We start from the raw sequence: 19,812 nt of genomic DNA on the forward strand, positions 1-19,812 counted from the left end.
TGTGGCTTACATAATACCGTAAAGGTGTTCACCATCTCCAGCAGAGAGAACATGTACAAAGAGTTGTAATGTGTTATAGGCACACTGGGATTCGTAGAGAGGAAGCGTTATGCAATTATTTAACTTGAAAGCATTACTAGATGTTCAAAAAAATGCATAGCTCAGACCTAAAGGCATGACTGGGCAAGTGAAGGGATGGCCTGGTGGCAGAGTGAGCTCTTTTCCAAATAATGTATGAGAGGGGAGGGCTTTCCTTCTGAAATGTAGTTTCTCTTGGCTATCTGCACTATAATCAAAGGGTGCTTGCATGGTTTAAGCAGCCCTCTCCCTAATGGAATGCCTAGTTATATAGCTGAGTAGCAGCATCCTATGAATAGAGGAGAGGGTGGGTGGAGCAGACATCCCCTTGAATTGTCTATCCCTAGAGTCAGTTCTGCCTGCAGTGCCCCCCACCAACTATCATATGACTTCCCAAAAACCAGCCCCGGCAAATTTGTAGCCAGCTACTCTCTCTTCTCTTCTCCCCTGTCAGCCAGCCCTGCCAGTTCCCTCCACATCCCAGTTAGCCAGTCAACCCCTTCCTCATTTTCCAGTCCATCTCCAGCTGCCTCTGCTCTTAAGTTAGTTAGTCTGTCAGTTTGGGAGTTCCTTCATCCCACTCTCACCATGCTTACTGCCACCATCACCACTCTTTTCCCAAAAACTGCTGTTTCCTTTTGTCTCCCAGTGAGTTGGTGCTGGAACTGCCAGGTCAGTGTCAACAGCTTGGGAGACTGTCAGAAAGGAATAGCTTTTTTAAAAGGAAGGGTCCACCAGCAGTGAGTTAGAAATGAGATTTGACACTGGCACACAAATTCAGGACTTGAGTCTAGACATTCCTTGATTTAAGAAGAGGTTGGGAACTACAGACCAGTAAGTCTGACCTCTGTGGTAAGTAAATTTCAAGGAAACACTTTTAAAACAGTATAGTAAAGGTTTTGGAATTCAGTAGATTGCAGGTATTGTCAGACAAATCTGAATACTTTCCACCATTGGGTGACCAGAGAGTAGGATTGAGGGAGAGCGCTAGATGTGGTTTATTTAGATTTTAGCAAAGCCTTTGACATAGTTCCACATAGATGACTAATAAATAAACTGAGTGCCCTCGGTATAGGTCCTAAAGTGACTGACTGGGTTAGGAACCGGTTGAGTGGAAGGCGACAGAGGTAGAGGTAGGTGGAGCTCACTCTGAGGAAAAGGATGGGAAAAGATGTTACGAGTGGTGTGCTGTAAGGTTCAATTCCTGGGCCAGTTCTTTTTTCTTTTAAAATATCTTTATTTTGCAACCAAACAGGAAAAATGCAACCAAAGAAAGAACTGAATAGATGCTCAGAATACCAAACAGTAGTAAAGGTAGTTAGAGGCAAACAGCAATCCCCACTCATCCCCTCCCAGCCTCCCTCCCTCTTCTCACCCCATCCCCCAAGAAAGAGAGAGAGAAAAAAAGACCTAGATATTCAAAAGTCTGCTACATGCCAAAGGCATCAAAACAGTCCAAAAAGGTTCCCATAGCAAGTGAAAATGCTGGCCTAGGTGAGAATCCAAGTCAGAAACTTTAAGAGGTCCCATGGCAGCCTGCATAAGCATCAAGGACCTTTGAAAGCCAACACTGATGAATGGATTTTTTTCCTCGTCAATACAGTGCATTCAATAAAACTCTGAAAACCTTTAGGCATAGGGTGGAAAAGGTCAAAGAATGCAAAAAGAGCTAGAGGTCTCGGCATCTATTTTGACCTCCAGATTTTAGAGACGTGTGCCCCCACAATCCCCCCAAAAGTGCTGTATTTTGGGGCAAGACCAGAACATATGACCAAGAGTTGCCCCAGATTGAAAACACTTAGGGCAACAGTCTGAAGCTCTGAAAGTGGCTTTGTAGGCTCAATGAGGCGAAATATATAGCCACAACACCAGTTTATATTGTAATTCCCAATGGAAAATATTGTTTGTAAGGGTCTGGTAAAGCGTAGGGCTCCACATAAGTTGGCTTACATCAATCAAAATCAAAAGTTTTGTTGACCATTTCTGAGCCAAAGCTGAGAAGTCAAAGTCTGGTTGTAATTCCTGTAAAAATTTGGGATGAAAGCAGAGCGGCATTTGAAGCTGAGCTTCCAAAATAAAAGCCTCCGAGTGCATTTCATGAACATACAACTTCAAGGAAGCAGTAGGTACAGAGTGAACATACCCCTAGGTTCTATATATTGCACCTAGAGTTCCGCTCCAAAATCCAAGCATATTCTATAACAATGTGCATAACTTAATTGGCTTAACAAGTCAATCAGCATTTTTAATAGCAGTTAAGAAGCAATAATGAGCACTAACTGGCAAAAATTACATTTTATGCACATAACTCGCTTAGCATATTCTGTCATGCAGAGTGCCTAAATTCTAATGTGCAGAGCCAAAAGGGGGCATGGTTATAGGTGGGAAAATGGGTGTTTCATGGGCATTCCAAAAGTTGCGTGCAGTGCTATACAATACATTGCCGTCAGGTATATGGAACACTTCACCACACCACAGCATAGAGAACAATTATTAGCTACTCAAGTAGCATTTAAGGAACTGCTGCACCAGTGTGCCAAAGAGTCAGCGTTATATTATCAATACCAGCTTTATAAATATGGCAATAAAAGCGGCCAATTGTTGGCTCTGCTGGTGCGACAGGAGAGGGGGTTACCAAATGGTTCTCATGCTACATCATCTATCTAGGAGGGTGGTACATTCTAATAGTGAGATCACACAGTAAGACTTACTATAAACAACTGTACATGCCAGATCCAGATCATACATTAGATCCTGGCACATATCTGGGGAGTTTGGAGTTACCTAGGCTTTCAGCATTGCAATTAGCTGGGTTAAATAGACCTATTGACCCAGCTGAAATTCATTGGGCAGTGGGGAGGAGTACACTCTATAAAGCACTGGGACCTGATGGTTACAGAGCTGAATACTATAAGCTCTTATTGTCAGATATTCAGCAACCTTTAGCAGCCCTGTTTAATACTGCAGTAGAGAATCAGACCTTGCCTCCCCCTTTGCGATTGGCGGAGATAATTGTTTTCCCCAAACCAAGCAAGAAATTCACTGATCAACTATGAAGTGAAATTATTGTCTACAATATTATCTAACCGACTTGGAAGGGTGCTCCTTTCCATTATAGCAGATCCTCAAGTGGGTTTTATGTGGGTAGACAAGCGGTTAAAAATATATGAACTATTTTAGCTACCTGGCAACATGTTTTTCACACTGGACACTCTACATTGCTTATCAGCTTTGATGCTGAGAAAGCATTTGATAGAGTTAATTGGGAATTTCTCTTTACAGTATTGTGTGTTTATGGCATCAAGGGCTTATTTGAGCAAGCGGATAGAGCTTTACATCCTGCCCCCACAGCTAGGATATCTGTGAATAGGAATCTCTCGGATCCATTTGAGGTTCTTAGTGGAACCTAACAGATATGTCCACTGTCTCTGCCATTATTTGCATTGACATTGGATCCTTTGATTCAAGAGATTCTTGGAAACACCATCGCACCTTCCACCTCCCGTCCCACAAAGCGTACTAATCCCCAGCCCTGGCTGACCCCTTTCATCCGTCACCTTCGCTCCTGCACCTGATCTGCGGAGCGCCTCTGGAGGAAATCCCGCACCCATTCAGATTTCCTTCACTACAAATTCATGTTATCCTCCTTCCACTCCTCCCTTTTCCTTGCCAAACAGGACTACTACACCCAATTGACCAATTCTCTCAGCTTCAACCCCCGTCGTCTCTTCTCCACCCTTAATTCCCTCCTCAAAGTGCCCTCCGCTCCCACCCCACCCTCGCTCTCTCCTCAATCACTGGCTGATTACTTCCGCGACAAGGTGCAAAAGATCAACCTTGAGTTCATTACCAAGCCATTTCTTCTTCACCCTGCAACCCTCTCCCTCACCCAACCAACCCAGGCCTCCTTCTCCTCCTTTCCTGTCATCACCGAGGAGGAAACCGCTCACCTTCTTTCCTCATCAAAATCCACCTCCTGCTCTTCTGATCCCATCCCCACCAACTTACTTAACATCATCTCTCATACTGTCACCCCCTCCATCTGTCATATCCTCAACCTCTCTCTCTCCACTGCAACTGTCCCTGACACCTTCAAGCACGCCTTAGTCACACCTCTCCTCAAAAAACCATCACTTGACCCTACCTGTCCCTCCAATTACCGCCCCATCTCCCTCCTACCCTTCCTCTCCAAAATACTTGAGCGTGCCATTCACAGTCGCTGCCTTGATTTTCTCTCCTCTCATATCATCCTCGATCCACTTCAATCCAGTTTCCGCCCTCTTCACTCGACAGAAACAGCACTCTCTAAAGTCTGTAATGACCTGTTCCTTGCCAAATCCAGAGGCCACTACTCCATCCTCATCCTCCTTGATCTATCCGCCGCTTTTGACACTGTGAATCATGACTTACTTCTTGCCACACTGTCCTCATTTGGGTTCCAGGGCTCTGTCCTCTCCTGGTTCTCCTCCTATCTCTCCCACCGCACCTTCAGAGTTCACTCTCATGGATCTTCCTCCACCCCTATCCCCCTATCTGTTGGTGTTCCCCAGGGATTGGTCCTTGAACCCCTTCTCTTCTCAATCTACACCTCTTCCCTGGGCGCCCTGATCTCATCTCATGGTTTTCAGTATCATCTCTATGCTGATGATACCAAGCTATATCTGTCCACACCAGACATCACCGCAGAGACCCAGGCAAAGGAATCAGCCTGCCTATCCGACATTGCTACCTGGATGTCCAACCGCCACCTGAAACTGAACATGTCCAAGACCAAGTTCATCGTCTTTCCACCAAAACCCACGTCTCCTCTTCCTCCACTTTCTATCTCAGTTGATAACACCCTCATCCTCCCCGTCTCATCTGCCCGCAACCTCAGAGTCATCTTTGATCCCTCCCTCTCCTTCTCTGCGCATATCCAGCAGACTGCCAAGACCTGCCGCTTCTTCCTCTTTAACATCAGCAAAATTCGCCCTTTCCTCTCTGAACACACCACCCGAACTCTCGTCCATGCTCTCATTACCTCTCGCCTTGACTACTGCAACTTACTCCTTACTGGCCTCCCACTTAGCCATCTATCCCCCCTTCAATCTGTTCAGAACTCTGCGGCACGTCTCATATTCCGCCAAAACCGATTTACTCATATCACCCCTCTCCTCAGGTCACTTCACTGGCTTCCAATTAGATACCGCATTCAATTCAAGCTTCTCCTTCTTACCTACAAATGCATTCAGTCTGCTGCCCCTCACTACCTCTCCTCCCTCTTCTCCCCCTATGTTCCCGCCCGTAACCTCTGTTCATAGGACAAATCCCTCCTCTTCCCCTTCTCCAACACCGCCAACTCCAGGCTCCGCTCATTCTGCCTCGCCTCACCCTATGCTTGGAACAACCTTCCTGAGCCCTTACACCAAGCCCCCTCCCTGCCCATCTTCAAGTCTTTGCTTAAAACCCACCTCTTCAATGCTGCATTCGGCACCTAAATCTTACCATTCACTAAATCCAGACTGCCCCAATTTGACCGCCCCTATCGGACTGTCCGTTCACTTGTCTCTTAGATTGTAAGCTCCTTGAGTAGGGACAGTCCCTCTATGTTAAATTGTACAGCGCTGTGTAACCCTAGTAGCGCTTTAGAAATGTTAAGTAGTAGTAGTATCATGGATGTCAAATTAGGTACCTTTAAATTTAAGATTTTGGCCTTTGGTGATGATTTGCTGGTACATTTGTCCTCCCCTGCTCAATCTTTACCTGTTTGTTGGAAAGCTTGGCCAAATATAGGTAATTTCCGGGCTTTCATCTTAATATGCTTAAATCTCAAGGATTGCCAACTTTTCTTGGGCTTTGCCAGCAGTGGGTGGAGGAATTCGCTTTGAAATGGGCATCGGATAGTTTTTGGTACCTAGGTATTTTGCTCACTGCCAATCCTCAACACCTATATGGAAGTAATATTGGTTTATTACTTCATTACACAAAACAACAGTTGACTCTTTGGAACACCTTACTGATTTCTTTAAGTGGTAGAATTAGTTTATATCACATGGTACTATTTCCTTACTGGCTATATTTACTCCGGCACCTTCCACTTCACATATTACAAACGGATCATGTGATCCTTCAAAAATTAATCGCCTGTGGGGGAGGGGGGGGGAGAAGGTAAGAAGCCTAAACTAAATTATCTTTATGGGAATTGGAGGCAGGGAGGGTTGGGCCTACCCAATTTACGATTGTGCAACCTATTATATCTGTTGCAAAATTTAGCTGACTCGGTGCTAGGATCAGGGGAGTTTACTCCTTGGGAGGTGGAGAGAGAACTTTTTAAACTATTATATCCTTGCTATCTTTTACATGTCTCCCGCAGGAACCTACCCCACATTTGGAAGCAACATATATTGTCAAATTCCATGTGGACATCTTGGCAATATTTATTAACTTTTCTACGACCGAATCTGACTTGTACAGATTTTATACCACTTATTGGTAATTCTGATTTTGGTCCTGTATTAGATATGGGGATATTTCACCATTGGGCAACTAAAGGGGGTGGTACATTGAAATCCATGGCCATGATAATGTAAACTGTGGGGTCTCATGGTTTGGATACCTTTGTATATATTCAAGCATCCCATTATATTATTCAGTTACTTAGGAATAATTGCTCTTTGGGCCTGTTTAACGTGTTAAAAAAGCTTTTCCTTTCATCAGATAGATTTCAGTCTCTAGTCTATATGGACTAGTACCTGGTAAGAGGTTTCCTCAGTTGTTGCAGAAGTGGAATACTGAGTTAAGAGTTTGTTTATGGGAGGGGGAGATTCTTAAATTGATACAATCGATACCTAATTAAATGCACAGTGCCCTATATATGGAATGTCCATTTAGGATCCTAACTAGATCATATTTTTCTTCAAAACAAGCATCTTATGCAGATTGTACTTCCTCTAGGACATGCTTTAAGTGTTGTTCTCCAGATGCCATGCTTTCCCACACTTTGTGGGTTTGCCTCCCTATCGAGCAGTTTTGGATTAGTTTGGGTATTTGGAGCAATCGCTCTACAAGTCTATTATACCTTCTCTGATGGATATCCTTTTTGGACAGGTGAAGTACTGTGGGCCGCTTATGCAAAAAGAATGCATATTTATATATAAAGCTAGTGTGTAAAAAAATGTATTTTACGAGATTGGGCTCTGAGTTCTTCACCTATCTTTTGACACTGGAGATGCTTTACACAATGTATTGATTATGGAGCCTTGGGATGCAAGTCATACATTGAAATGAAAACAGAGATTTGGGGCCATGTGGGAACCTTATGTGCAGTCCCTATCCTCTCAAGTGCGTAGCCTTATTTTGAATAAGTTATCATTGTAAAATGGTCTTGTGAACCTAGGTTTGACATCCTGTTCTTTGAGAGGTGTGGGAGGGGGAAGGGGGGGTTGGGTTCTTTGGTTTCATGTATACATGATTGAGATTCATGTGGGGAGCGTTAAGAATCCAAGCTCTCTACAGTTTGTATGGTCTGATCAGTTTGTTTCAGAGTTTTGTATGGTTTTATTATATAAAATATTAATAAACAGAGTTAAACTAAGACTCTGGTGAGACCTCATTTAGAATATTGTATACAGTTTTGGAGACCACACCTTCAAAAAGATATAAACAGAATGGAGTCAGTCCAGAGGGTGGCTACTAAATGGTCAGTGGTCTTCGTCATAAAGTGTATGGGGACAGACTTAAACATCTCAATGTGTTTACTTTGGAAGAAAGGCAGGAGAGGAGATATATGATAGACATATTTAAATATCTCCATGGCATAAATGCACAGGAGGAGAGTCTCTTTCAATTGAAAGGAAGCTCTGGAATGAGGATGCATAGGATGAAGGTGAAAAGAGACAGACTCAGAAATAACCTGAGGAAATACTTCTTCACAGAAAGAGTGGTGAATTCATGGCACATCCTCCCAGTGGAGGTGGTGGAGACGAAAACTGTATCTGAATTTTAAAAAGCTTGGGACAAGTACATAGGATCTCTAAGTGAGTGAAAGGAAGAGCAGATGGCATGGATGAGCAGTCTGGATAGGCCTTCATCAACAAACCTACTAGAAGGAGATCTCATTGCAAAGTGCACTGTATCCTGGATCATCCATTATACCAATGCAAATATGCTATTTATTTTTTTTCAAGTGTTTCTCCAAAATCCTTTCCACCTGTATCAACTCTGACCTCCTGTGGGTGAGAGAAACTACTAGCAAAGTAACTAGAATTGTGTAATTGGTATTTTTTAACGACTTTATAAGTGGGGATTTTTAGACAGCATAAACTTGATTGATTTGATTTTTAAAAATGTATGTCTCTTTAATGTACAGTAATTTCAACTTTAATATGTTTTTCTGAGAGGCAGAGCTATAAAAATGTTAGTGTTAAATATGTACTAGCTATCTTACTTCATAATAGATCCAAAAACTGCTTCCTTGCAAGGTAATGTGTCTTTTTTTTTATTCTTAAACTAATCTTAACTGTTTTATTTGCTATTTATTTTGTATTATTTTTGCAATTTTATTGCTAAACCTTTTTTTAGTAGTTTTGGAGATAAGCAATATGTTAAAGATGAGAACAAACTAATAATGGAGTGGAGCAGCCAACTAATGGTTAGAACAACAGTCTGAGAACTAGGGGAGCCTGATTCAAACCTCGCTGCAGTTCCATTGCTTTGGGTGCAAGCTTAGAGGCCCTTTTACTAAGCCACAGTAGGCAACAGCACATGCCTACCGTGTGGCAAAAAGCAGTGCCACAGGATTCAATGAGGTGCCCTGCAGTAGTGTGCCAATCAGCGCACTAATCCCATGCCAAAAAATAGTTCTGGGCATGTCTATGGGTAGAGAGTAGGTGTGCCCTGCGCTAATCAGGTAGCACAGGTACATTGTTGCACACTGCCCAATTAATGCAGGATAGCGCGGGACCCTTACCACCTAGTAAATAAGTGGTGGCAAGGGCTCCCATAGTAATGTCCACGAACTAGTTGGGAAATTTGCACATGGCCATTACAGGAAAATATGCAAAATGTGTCTATTTTACCACTGCACCAAAAGGTGGCCACAACGCATAAAGGGGCATTTTTGAACAGGGACGACCATCTTTAGGGTGCCCAACTGTAAGGACAGTGCTGTGAAGGGGCGGGGCAACGCCTATTATTGAAACAAGATGGACGTCCATCTTTTGTTTCAATAATACGGTCAGGGACGCCCAAATCTTGACATTTAGGTCGACCTTAGAGATGGTCATCCTTGTTTTGCGGCAATAATGGAAACCAAAGACGTCTCTCTCAAAAACGTCCAAATCCAAGCCCTTTGGTCATGGGAGGAGCCAGCATTTGTAGTGCACTGGTCCCCCTGACATGCCAGGACACCAACCGGGCACCCTAGGAGGCACTGCAGTGGACTTCAGAAATTGCTCCCAGGTGCATAGCTCCCTTACCTTGGGTGCTGAGCCCCCCCCCCCAACCCCCCCCCCCCCCCCACATCCACCTGCCTAAAGTACACTGCACCCACTACAACTGCTCCATGGATCTGTATACTGCTGCGATGGACCTGAGTATGGCATTTGAGGCTGACATAGAGGCTGGCAAAAAATTATTTTTAAACTTGTTTTTTATGGTGGGAGGGAGTTAGTGACCACTGGAGGAGTAAGGGGAGGTCATCCCCGATTCCCTCCAGTGGTCATCTGGTCATTTAGGGTACTTTTTTGGGACTTGTTCATGAAAAAAAAAGGGTCCAAAAAAAGTAACCTAAATTTGTGCTAAAAACGGCCATTTTTTTCAATTATTGACCGAAGGCACCCATCTCTGCTCAGCCGATAAACACGCCCCAGTCCTGCCTTCACCACGCCTCCAACACCCCCCGTCAACTTTGTTCGTTCCCGCGACGGAGTGCAGTTGCAGGCGCCTAAAATTGGCTTTCGATTATACCAATTTGGGCGCCTTTGTGAGATGGGCGCCCATCTCCCGATTTGGGTCGAAATCTGGGCACCCATCACTTTCGAAAATAAGGCTGTTTATGTCCCGGGCCATATAGGCATAATACTTCAAATATTTGGAATGAGGCATTGATGAGTCTGGAAAAGGCTGGTTCTATACTTTGCTGTGTACCCTATGGGGCCCTTTTACTAAGCAGCGGTAAGCCCACTGTGGGCTTACTGTGCGTCAGTCCGGAACTACCACTGGACTACTGCAGGAGCCTGGCAATAGTTCCCACCCCTAGTGTACCATTTCCGGTGCTATAAAAATGTCCTATTTTTATAGTGCCAGAACTTAACCAGCGGTAATTGGGCAGCGTCACATGCTGCTCTATTACCGCTGGGTTGGAGCGGGAGACCTTATTGCCATCTCAACGGGTGGCGGTAAGGGCTCCCCACCAAAACGGCTGTGCGGTAAGTGATTCACTTACCACACGGCCATGTCTTTTTCCCCCAAAATGGACAGCTTTTTGCCAGCTGTAGTAAAAGAGGGCCTCAGCGTGCATCAAAAACATGCGCTGACTCTAGAGCAGGCCCCCTTTTATTGCAGCTTAGTAAAAGGACCCCTTAATGCAGTTCTCAAATTTTCTTCTTTTTATTACCCTTTTTTCTATTTTTTCACTCATATGAGTTTTGCCTTAATGCCCTAGGGACTCAGGGAATACTCACTGCCCTGAAAGGTTTGTGGGTGTATCTTTATCTCTGTCATTGACTGGTAAATGGCTGTTACACTAGTGGCAGCCCTCATCTCTCCATTCTCAGGCCCGAGTGCATCACTTTTGTGATAGGCTCAGGCTTGTCCAGCCTCCATGACAGTTGATCTGAACTCTGAGCCCCCTGAGCTGCAGCGTACATGGCTACGGGCTGAGTTACAGCTTTAAATCTTTCAAAATTCCCTGCTACAGATGTACTTCTCTGTGTGTCTAGGCCTGCTTGCTTATTAATATTAATTAATGCTCAATATGGTGCTTGCTCACACTTCTCATCAAAAGATCCTCAAAATGCAAGACAGCTTCCCTCTATTTTTTACTACAGAGGAAAAGGCTTCAGACGCTCAGTGAGCCAATCTTTTTAGTTTATAGGCTCACTGACTCGTTTGGAGGCACTTTAATTACTTTACAATGCAAAGTTTTGCCTACCACGAGCATCCTCATTAGCCAAAAAACCTCTGCATAATTTTTTTAAATTTTTTAATCCTTAGTACTATCACTTTACTTCATATTACTTTAAAAATACACTTATCTTCTGCTGCTTTCTCGTACATGACTCCAGGTACGCCCTACAGCGAGCTCCCGTTTCACCAACAGCTTCTTAAGGAGCAGTACCGTCTAGCTCTAAAAATATATGACAAGCAGACTATTACTATACTAAAGAGGGTAGAGAAAGTCATACACCAACTGCTTAGAAACTTACTTGAGACCTTCCTGTACTAATCAGATGCAGCGTCCTGCTTTTCAAAATGGCGGACGCTATTTAACATGACGCCGTCAACGGCTATCCAATCATATGCTCTTTGTTATTTAAAGAGCTAGACTGTCCCTTGTGCTAGAAAAAAACCTTCCAGTCTACTCTTGTATTTAAACCTCTGGGACTCAAAGTTTGTAGTCTATGTATCCATCTTTGTTCTTTGCGGATAAGTAACTTATCCCTATCTCCTCCCCGACTAGCACAAGGGACAGTCTAGCTCTTTAAATAACAAAGAGCATATGATTGGATAGCCGTTGACGGCGTCATGTTAAATAGCGTCCGCCATTTTGAAAAGCAGGACGCTGCATCTGATTAGTACAGGAAGGTCTCAAGTAAGTTTCTAAGCAGTTGGTGTATGACTTTCTCTACCCTCTTTAGTATAGTAATAGTCTGCTTGTCATATATTTTTAGAGCTAGACGGTACTGCTCCTTAAGAAGCTGTTGGCGAAACGGGAGCTCGCTGTAGGGCGTACCTGGAGTCCTGTACAAGAAAGCAGCAGAAGATAAGTGTATTTTTAAAGTAATATGAAGTAAAGTGATATTACTAAGGATTAAAAAATTATGCAGAGGTTTTTTGGCTAATGAGGATGCTCGTGGTAGGCGAAACTTTGCATTGTAAAGTAATTAAAGTGCCTCCAAACGAGTCAGTGAGCCTATAAACTAAAAAGATTGGCTCACTGAGCGTCTGAAGCCTTTTCCTCTGTAGTAAAAAATAGAGGGAAGCTGTCTTGCTTTTTGAGGATTTATTAATATTAATGAAATGCTGAAATTTAACAGGACCAAATGAAAAGTGAGTAAACAAAGATTAAGTACAATCCTATCCAGAAAACACTGATTGATGGGTTTGAGATTTTAAAAAGTAAATTGATCTATTCCTAGTCAGTAGTGAAAGGAAAGCTTTTAGTACTCCAGTGCATATTTTATAGGTTAAGATGTTTTTCTATCTTCCCGTTTCTATTCAGTGAACAGAATAATAGTAACAGCGTGTGCAAATTGTTTTAACATGGCACACATTTTTTTTCAATGTAATTTGGAGGTCCTTTGTGACTTACTGTCAGACACTTCTGTGTGAATGAAACAATTTGCCTTAATAACTGAACCATATAAATTTTTGATACAATAATACAGAAAGCACTCACAAATTACCTCAGTACATCTTAACTGTCATGTTACATCACAGAAAATACAGTCATGATGACATCTTTAGCCCAGATGATTTAGCATCTCACCATAGAACATGGAATATTACAGGCTGTTATTTGTAAACTCAATAAAACAACCTTCTAAAGAGCTCAAACTAGATTACACTGGCCCTGCTCCCTGATTTAAACTCTATTACACACATTTTAATCAGTTGTTTTGAAAGTAGAATTCTAATGTTTTTTTGTATTGGAAATAAGTGTTTCTCTTTCCTCTACTAGTCTTTGTTCGAGGTGTACATTTATTACTGCACATTTGGTTCATCAATGTAGTTTAAAAATATTAATGCATGCTAAATCAATTTAACATGCTCTCTTAGGCTTCTGCTGCTGGCATCGTGATTGTTGCAGTTGTCCGGATCTTGCCACTTTGTTTCCACTTACTCAGCTGCGGCATACATAAGTACATAAGCACCACCATACTGGGAAAAGACCAAGGATCCATCAAGCCCAGCATCCTGTCTCCGACAGCGGCCAATCCAGGCTTCAAGAAACCGGCACCCCCCCCCCCCCCCCCAAAAAAAAAAAAAAATTAATAATGTTCAATGGACTTTTCCCTCAGGAATCTGTCCAAACCCCCTTTAAATTCCGTAAGGCCAGCTGCTGTCACTACATTCTCCGGCAACGAGTTCCAGAGTCTAACTACACGCTGAGTAAAGAAAAACTTTGTCCTATTTGTTTTAAATCTACCATATTCTAGCTTCATCTTGTGTCCCCTGGTTTTGTTGTTGTTTGAAAGTGTAAACAAACGCTTCACATCTGTCCACTTTAATCCGCTCATTATCTTGTAGACTTCTATCATATCACCCCCTCAGCCACCTTTTCTCCAAGCTGAAGAGCCCTAACCTTCTCAGCCTTTCCTCATAGGGAAGTTGTTCCATTCCCTTTATCATTTTCATCGCCCTTCTCTGCACCTTCTCTAATTCCTTTATATCTTTTTTGAGATGCGGCGGCCAGAATTGGACACAATCATAGGCGCCCCGTATAAGAGGCTTGGGGAGGCTAAGCCTCCCCAGCCAAACTGTGACCTTTCCTCGCCTTTTCCGCTGTGACTCACCCCCCACTGAGCCCGCCCTCAGCTCCCCGACCTTCCTGCAGTGGCAAATTGACAAAAGAAAATTGGAAAACAAAGCAGCTGCAGCATCCCACCCTCCTAACGTCAGACTATTCAGACCGAAAATAAAACCCGACTTTGACGAAACCTGCAAAGAGGGAGTGCAGATCATTTTCTGTTTCAAAAGCTATCAATCACTTAAGATGCCAGGATTGTCTCTAGAGAAAGAGGAGCTGTTTTAGGACCCTGGAGGGTCCCAGTCAAGTCTGCTCAGTTTTCCCTTCCAGTTGAAGAAACGGGAGGTGCCAGGGAACCGGGTTCTCCATAAACCTGGCTTCAGTGCTTAAAGCCCGTCAGATGTTACAACTTTTCCAAAATGCGTTTTAAAGCTTTGTTTTAGCAAAATCATTTTCGGCTGGGTACAGCTGAACTGTTTGCATTTTCAAGAAAGCCTAAAGAGTGATTTTCAGAGTGTTTTGATTGCCTTTTACTTTCTGTACAGCCCGAAGAAACTTCAGCAAATCTTGTGGAAGCTTGTTTTTAGTGGAAGGAGAGGAAAATAGCAGTGATTTTATGCTGCAAAGCAGTTATGTTAGAGAAAAACTCTGGAGAAAAGGCCAGCTATTTTTGCATTAGTAGAGAAAGTAACCTAGACAGAGCTCTGTTTATAAGTGCCAAAAAGCCTTTGCTAGATTAGAAAGTTAACTGAAGACTTGCAGGGTCAGATGTTTACTGTATTTTGGCTGCTTTTTAAAACAACTGAGATGCAAGTTTTCACCCTTGGGAGCAGCTTAGAGCAACTATGGATTCATAAAAATGTATAAACATATTTTGCATTTTTATTTGGTATGGGGTGAACAACACAAAACCCCATAAAAAAAACCCCACCCCTTGTGGATCCAGTTCATTTGCAGAAAGTTTTTTTCATTTCGCTATAAACTTTCTTGAAGCTTTTGCAGGAGGAGGAGTTTTTTTTTTTTTTGGGGGGGGGGGGGGTTGGAGGTTCCTCTCAAACAGCCTGGGGGGGGGGGGGCAGATGCTTGGCTATTAAAGGGTGCAAAAGGACCAATCCCTTTGCTCCAACATGGCTGTTTATGACCTTACTGGCTTCTCTCTGGTCAGTCTGCTCAGCTTTGGCTACATGTATACAGCCGAAACCTGCCCTTGGATACTGTTAAGCAAAGGCAAGTCCCCAGAGGCTTGGCTACATAAACAAACACAGGTTTCTGCCAGCTGTCATTTTTGCCAAAATACTGTTCTTTAAAGAGACGGTTTTTTTTAAGCAGCTTCCATTTTTCACAGCTACTATTTTATTAAATGTTGTTTTATAAATTAAAAGCCTACCTGCTTCCCTGTGGTTCTTTAGACCCTGAATAAACACACAGAGAAGGGGGCTAGTGGAATGGCTCAACAGAGAACCTGGGTCAGTCAGGACTGGAGATGCTACAGAGACATCCATAGTCCTTGAAGGGAGGGAGGTGCAATCACTGTGCAATGCAGATAAACATGACCTTTAGATACTGGAGTGATTGACCATTCAGGACTGCTGGAGTTGCAGCACCCTAGCTAGTCATATGGCAGGGCACCTATGGGGTCATAGTGAGGCATCTGAATCTTTTAGGACTGTAGTGCCACCCAGTGAAATCTGCCTAAGGGGCCTCTGACACAAATAACCTGGGAGAGGGGAGGGCAGGGGAGAGGAGAGTTGCTGGACATGGGTGGATGGAGGGGAGGGGAGAGGAGAGTTGCTGGACATGGGTGGATGGAGGGGAGAGGAGGGTTGCTGGACATGGATGGAGGGGAGAGAAGAGTGAGGAAGGAGATGAGATGAGGGAAAAGGAAAAGAGGAGAAAAACTGCACATGGATGAAGAAAATAGGCAGAAGCTGGATCCACTGGACAGTCAAGTCTGCGGAGGACCAGAAATGAAGAAGAAAGGAGGAAAGAAATAAATGGAAAGGAAGCCCTGGAAACAGAGTTAAGAGGACAGATAGCAGCAGAATCGGATACTGGGCCAGCATGATCAGAAAAACAAAGTCACCAGACAACAAACGTAGAAAAGATCATTTTATTTTCATTATAGTGTTTGGAATATGTCCACTTTGAGAATTAGGTGCTCAACATTAAAAGTTTATATTTATTTAATTATTTATGGCATTTTATCCCACATTAAACATGAATTAGGGTGTTCTGTGGCTCTACACATATCATGATATTATGATCCCTTGTTTCATATTGTTGACGATCTGCATTTTCCGTATGGGTGGTATATTGGTGTATTAGGTTCTGCCCAGTGTAATATTTATGGTACAGTAAGGTTCTGAGTGTGTTTTTGCACAAAGTTGTGCATAGTGTTTTGCAGTTGAGCGATTGTGGTTAGTATATGCTTTGAGCAATCACTTTATTCTTTGACATATGATACATAGCTAATATCTAAATTTAATAAAAGGTATTAATTGTGACTTTTATTTTTTTTTTTCTGTGTGTTATAAGACAATTATGGATTAAAGCTCCACCCCTGGCCCCACCCCAAAACCACACCCCCTTTAGCCTCCCCAAACAGTTGGGCCACCGACCGCCTATGGACACAATACTTGAGGTGGAGCAATACAACGGCATTATAACATCCTCGTATTTGTTTTCCATCCCTTTCCTAATAATACTCAACATTCTGTGCGCTTTCTTAGCCACCGCAGCACACTGAGCAGAAGTTTTTAACGTCTTATCAACGATGACTCCCAGATCCCTTTCTAGGTCCGTGACTCCTAACGCGGAACCTTGCATGACATAGCTGTAATTCGGGTTCCTCTTACCCACATGCATCACTTTGCACTTGTCAACATTGAACTTCATCTGCCACTTGCACGCCCAATCCCCCAGTCTTGCGAGGTCCTCCTGTAATCTTTCACACTCCTCCTGCGACTTGACAACCCTGAATAACTTTGTGTCATCTGCGAATTTAATTACCTCACTAGTTACTCCCCTCTCTAGGTCATTTATAAATATGTTAAAAAGCAGCAGTCCCAGCACAGACCCCTGCGGGACCCCACTAACTACCCTTCTCCACTGAGAATACTGACCATTCAATCTACTCTTTGCTTCCTATCTTTCAACCAGTTCTTAATCCATAGTAATACTCTACCTCCGATCCCATGACTCTCCAGTTTCCTCAGGAGTCTTTCATGAGGCACTTTGTCAAACGCCTTTTGAAAATCCAGATACACAATATCCACCGGCTCCCCATTGTCCACATGTTTGTTCACCCCCTTTAAAAAATGCAGTAGATTGGTGAGGCAAGACTTCCCTTCACTAAATCTGTGCTGACTTTGTCTCATCAGCCCATGTTTTTGTATGTGCTCTGTAATTTTATTCTTAATAATAGCGTCTACCATTTTGCCCAGTACCGACGTCAGACTCACTGGTCTATAATTTCCCGGATCTTCTCTGGAACCTTTTTTAAAAATCGGTATAACATTGGCTACCCTCCAGTCTTCCGATATCACACTCGATTTTCAGGATAGATTGCATATTACTAACAGTAGCTCTATAAGTTCATTTTTCAGTTCTATTAATACTCTGGGATGAATACCATCAGGTCCTGGTGATTTACTACTCTTCAGTTTGCCTAGTGGTTAGGGTGGTGGACTTTGGTCCTGAGGAATTGAGTTTGATTCCCGGCACAGGCAGCTCCTTGTGACTCTGGGCAAGTCGCTTAACCCTCCATTGCCTGCCACATAGAGCCTGCCATGAGTGGGAAAGCGTGGGGTACAAATGTAACAAAAAAAAAAACTGACCCATTATATCCTCCAAGTTTACAGAGAATTTGTTTAGTTTCTCCAACTCGCCTGCTTCAAATACGCTTTCCGGCACCAGTGTCCCTCCCAAATCCTCCTCAGTGAAGACCGAAGCAAAGAATTCATTTAATTTCTCCGCTACGGCTTGGTCTTCCCTGATTGCCCCTTTATCACCATTTTCGTCCAGCGGCCCAACCGATTCTTTAGCCGCCTTCCTGCTTTTAATGTATCTAAAAAAATTTTACTATGTATTTGCTTCTAACGCTAAATTTTTTTCAAAGTCCTTTTTTGCCCTCCTTATCTCCGCTTTGCATTTGGCTTGGCATTCCTTATGTTTCATCTTGTTACTTTCAGTTGGTTCTCTTCTCCACTTTGTTCTAATGACTTCCTTTACCTTACTGTTTAGCCGGCTGACGTTTGGTCTTTTTTCCCCTTTTTCTAATACGCGGAATATATTTGTCCTGTACCTCCAGGATGGTATTTTTAAACAGCATCCATGCCTGATGTAAGTTTTTTACCCTGTGAGCTGCTCCTTTCAGTCTTTTTTTCACCGTTTTCTCTTTTTATCGTAATCACCTTTTCTAAAGTTAAATGCTAGTGTATTTGATTTCCTAAGTTCACTTACTTCAATGCCAATATCAAAACTGATCATATTATGATCACTGTTATCAAGCAGACCTCGCACCCTTACCCCCCCCCCCCCCCCCCGCACCAGATCATGAGCTCCAGTAATGACTAAGTCTAGTATTTTTCCTTCTCTTGTCGGCTCCTGAACCAGCTGTTCCATGAAGCTGTCCTTGATTTCATCAAGAAATTCCACCTCCCTAGCGTGTACCGATGTTACATTAACCCAGTCTATATGTGGATAATTGAAATCACCCATTAATATTACATTGCCCAATTTATTTGCTTCCCTAATTTCCTTTGACATTGCTGAGTCCGTCCGCTTGTCCTGGCCAGGCGGACGGTAGTACACTCCTATCACCGTCCTTTTCCGCTTTTCACATGGAATTTCAATCCACAAAGATCCAATAGGGGTTTTGTCTCCTGCAATATTTGTAGCCTATCTGACTCAAGGTTCTCATTTACATACAGTGCTACCCCTCCTCCAATCCTATCCACCCTATCGCTACGATATAATTTGTAGCCCGGTATGACTATGTCCCATTGGTTATCTTCCTTCCACCAGGTCTCAGAAATGCCAATAATATCCAACTTTTCATTGTGTGCAATGTACTCCAGCTGTCCCATCTTATGACTCAGGCTCCTGGCATTTGCATATAGATATTTCAATGCATGCTTGTTGTTCCGTTTTATATTACGTTTAATACATGGCATTATTAATATGTTATCTTCTGTCTGGTACTTATTAATTTTATTTAAGGCCATCTGATTTACTACGATTTCTTTGACATCCTTACTTACAAGTAACCTTTTCTTCCCTGTCTGGGTGATATCCTCAAAAGATACCTTATCCTGAACCATGTGCTTTTGAGCAACTGTTGACCTTCCCCCCGTTTTTAGTTTAAAAGCTGCTCTATTTCCTTTTTAAAAGTTGATGCCAGCAGCCTGGTCCCACCCTGGTTAAGGTGAAGCCCATCAGATCGAAATAGGCTCTCCCTTCCCCAGAATGCTGACCAGTTCCTGACAAATCCAAAACCCTCTTCCCCACACCATCATCTCATCCACGCATTGAGACTCCGGATCTCTGCATGGCGCTTGTGCCCTGTGTGTGGAACAGGTAGTATTTCAGAAAATGCTACCTTAGAGGATCTGGATTTGAGCTTCCTTCCTAAAAGCCTAAATTTAGCTTCCAGAACCTCTCTCCCACATTTTCCTACGTCGTTGGTACCCACGTGTAACAAGACGGCCGGCTCCTCCCCAGCACTATCTAAAATCTTGTATAGGTGCTGCGTAAGGTCTGCCACCTTTGCACCAGGCAGGCAAGTCACCAGGCGATCCTCATGCCCACCAGCCACCCAGCTATCTACATGCTTAATGATTAAGTCGCCAACTACAACAGCTGTCCTATCTTTTCCCCTGTGGGCCGTAATTGGAAACGTATCCTCGGTGTGCGAGGATAATACATCCTCTGGTGGGCAGGTCCTGGCTACAGGAGTACTTCCTACTTTACCAAGGGAATGCTCTCCTTCCAGGAGACCTCTCTCTCCTTCGAAGAGCTATTGATTTAATCATTCTATTGTTTTAGATAGATGCAAATGCACTTGA

General features: G+C 43.2%; 1 protein-coding gene across 1 annotated transcript in view; it reads left to right on the plus strand.

The window, feature by feature from the left end:
- LAMA2 (laminin subunit alpha 2) overlaps positions 1–19,812 on the plus strand; it is a 1,107,608-nt gene that overhangs the window by 500,002 nt on the left and 587,794 nt on the right. The window lies entirely within an intron of this gene.

This window comes from Microcaecilia unicolor, chromosome 3, assembly GCF_901765095.1.
Source record: "Microcaecilia unicolor chromosome 3, aMicUni1.1, whole genome shotgun sequence".
Taxonomy (NCBI): Eukaryota; Metazoa; Chordata; class Amphibia; order Gymnophiona; family Siphonopidae; genus Microcaecilia; species Microcaecilia unicolor.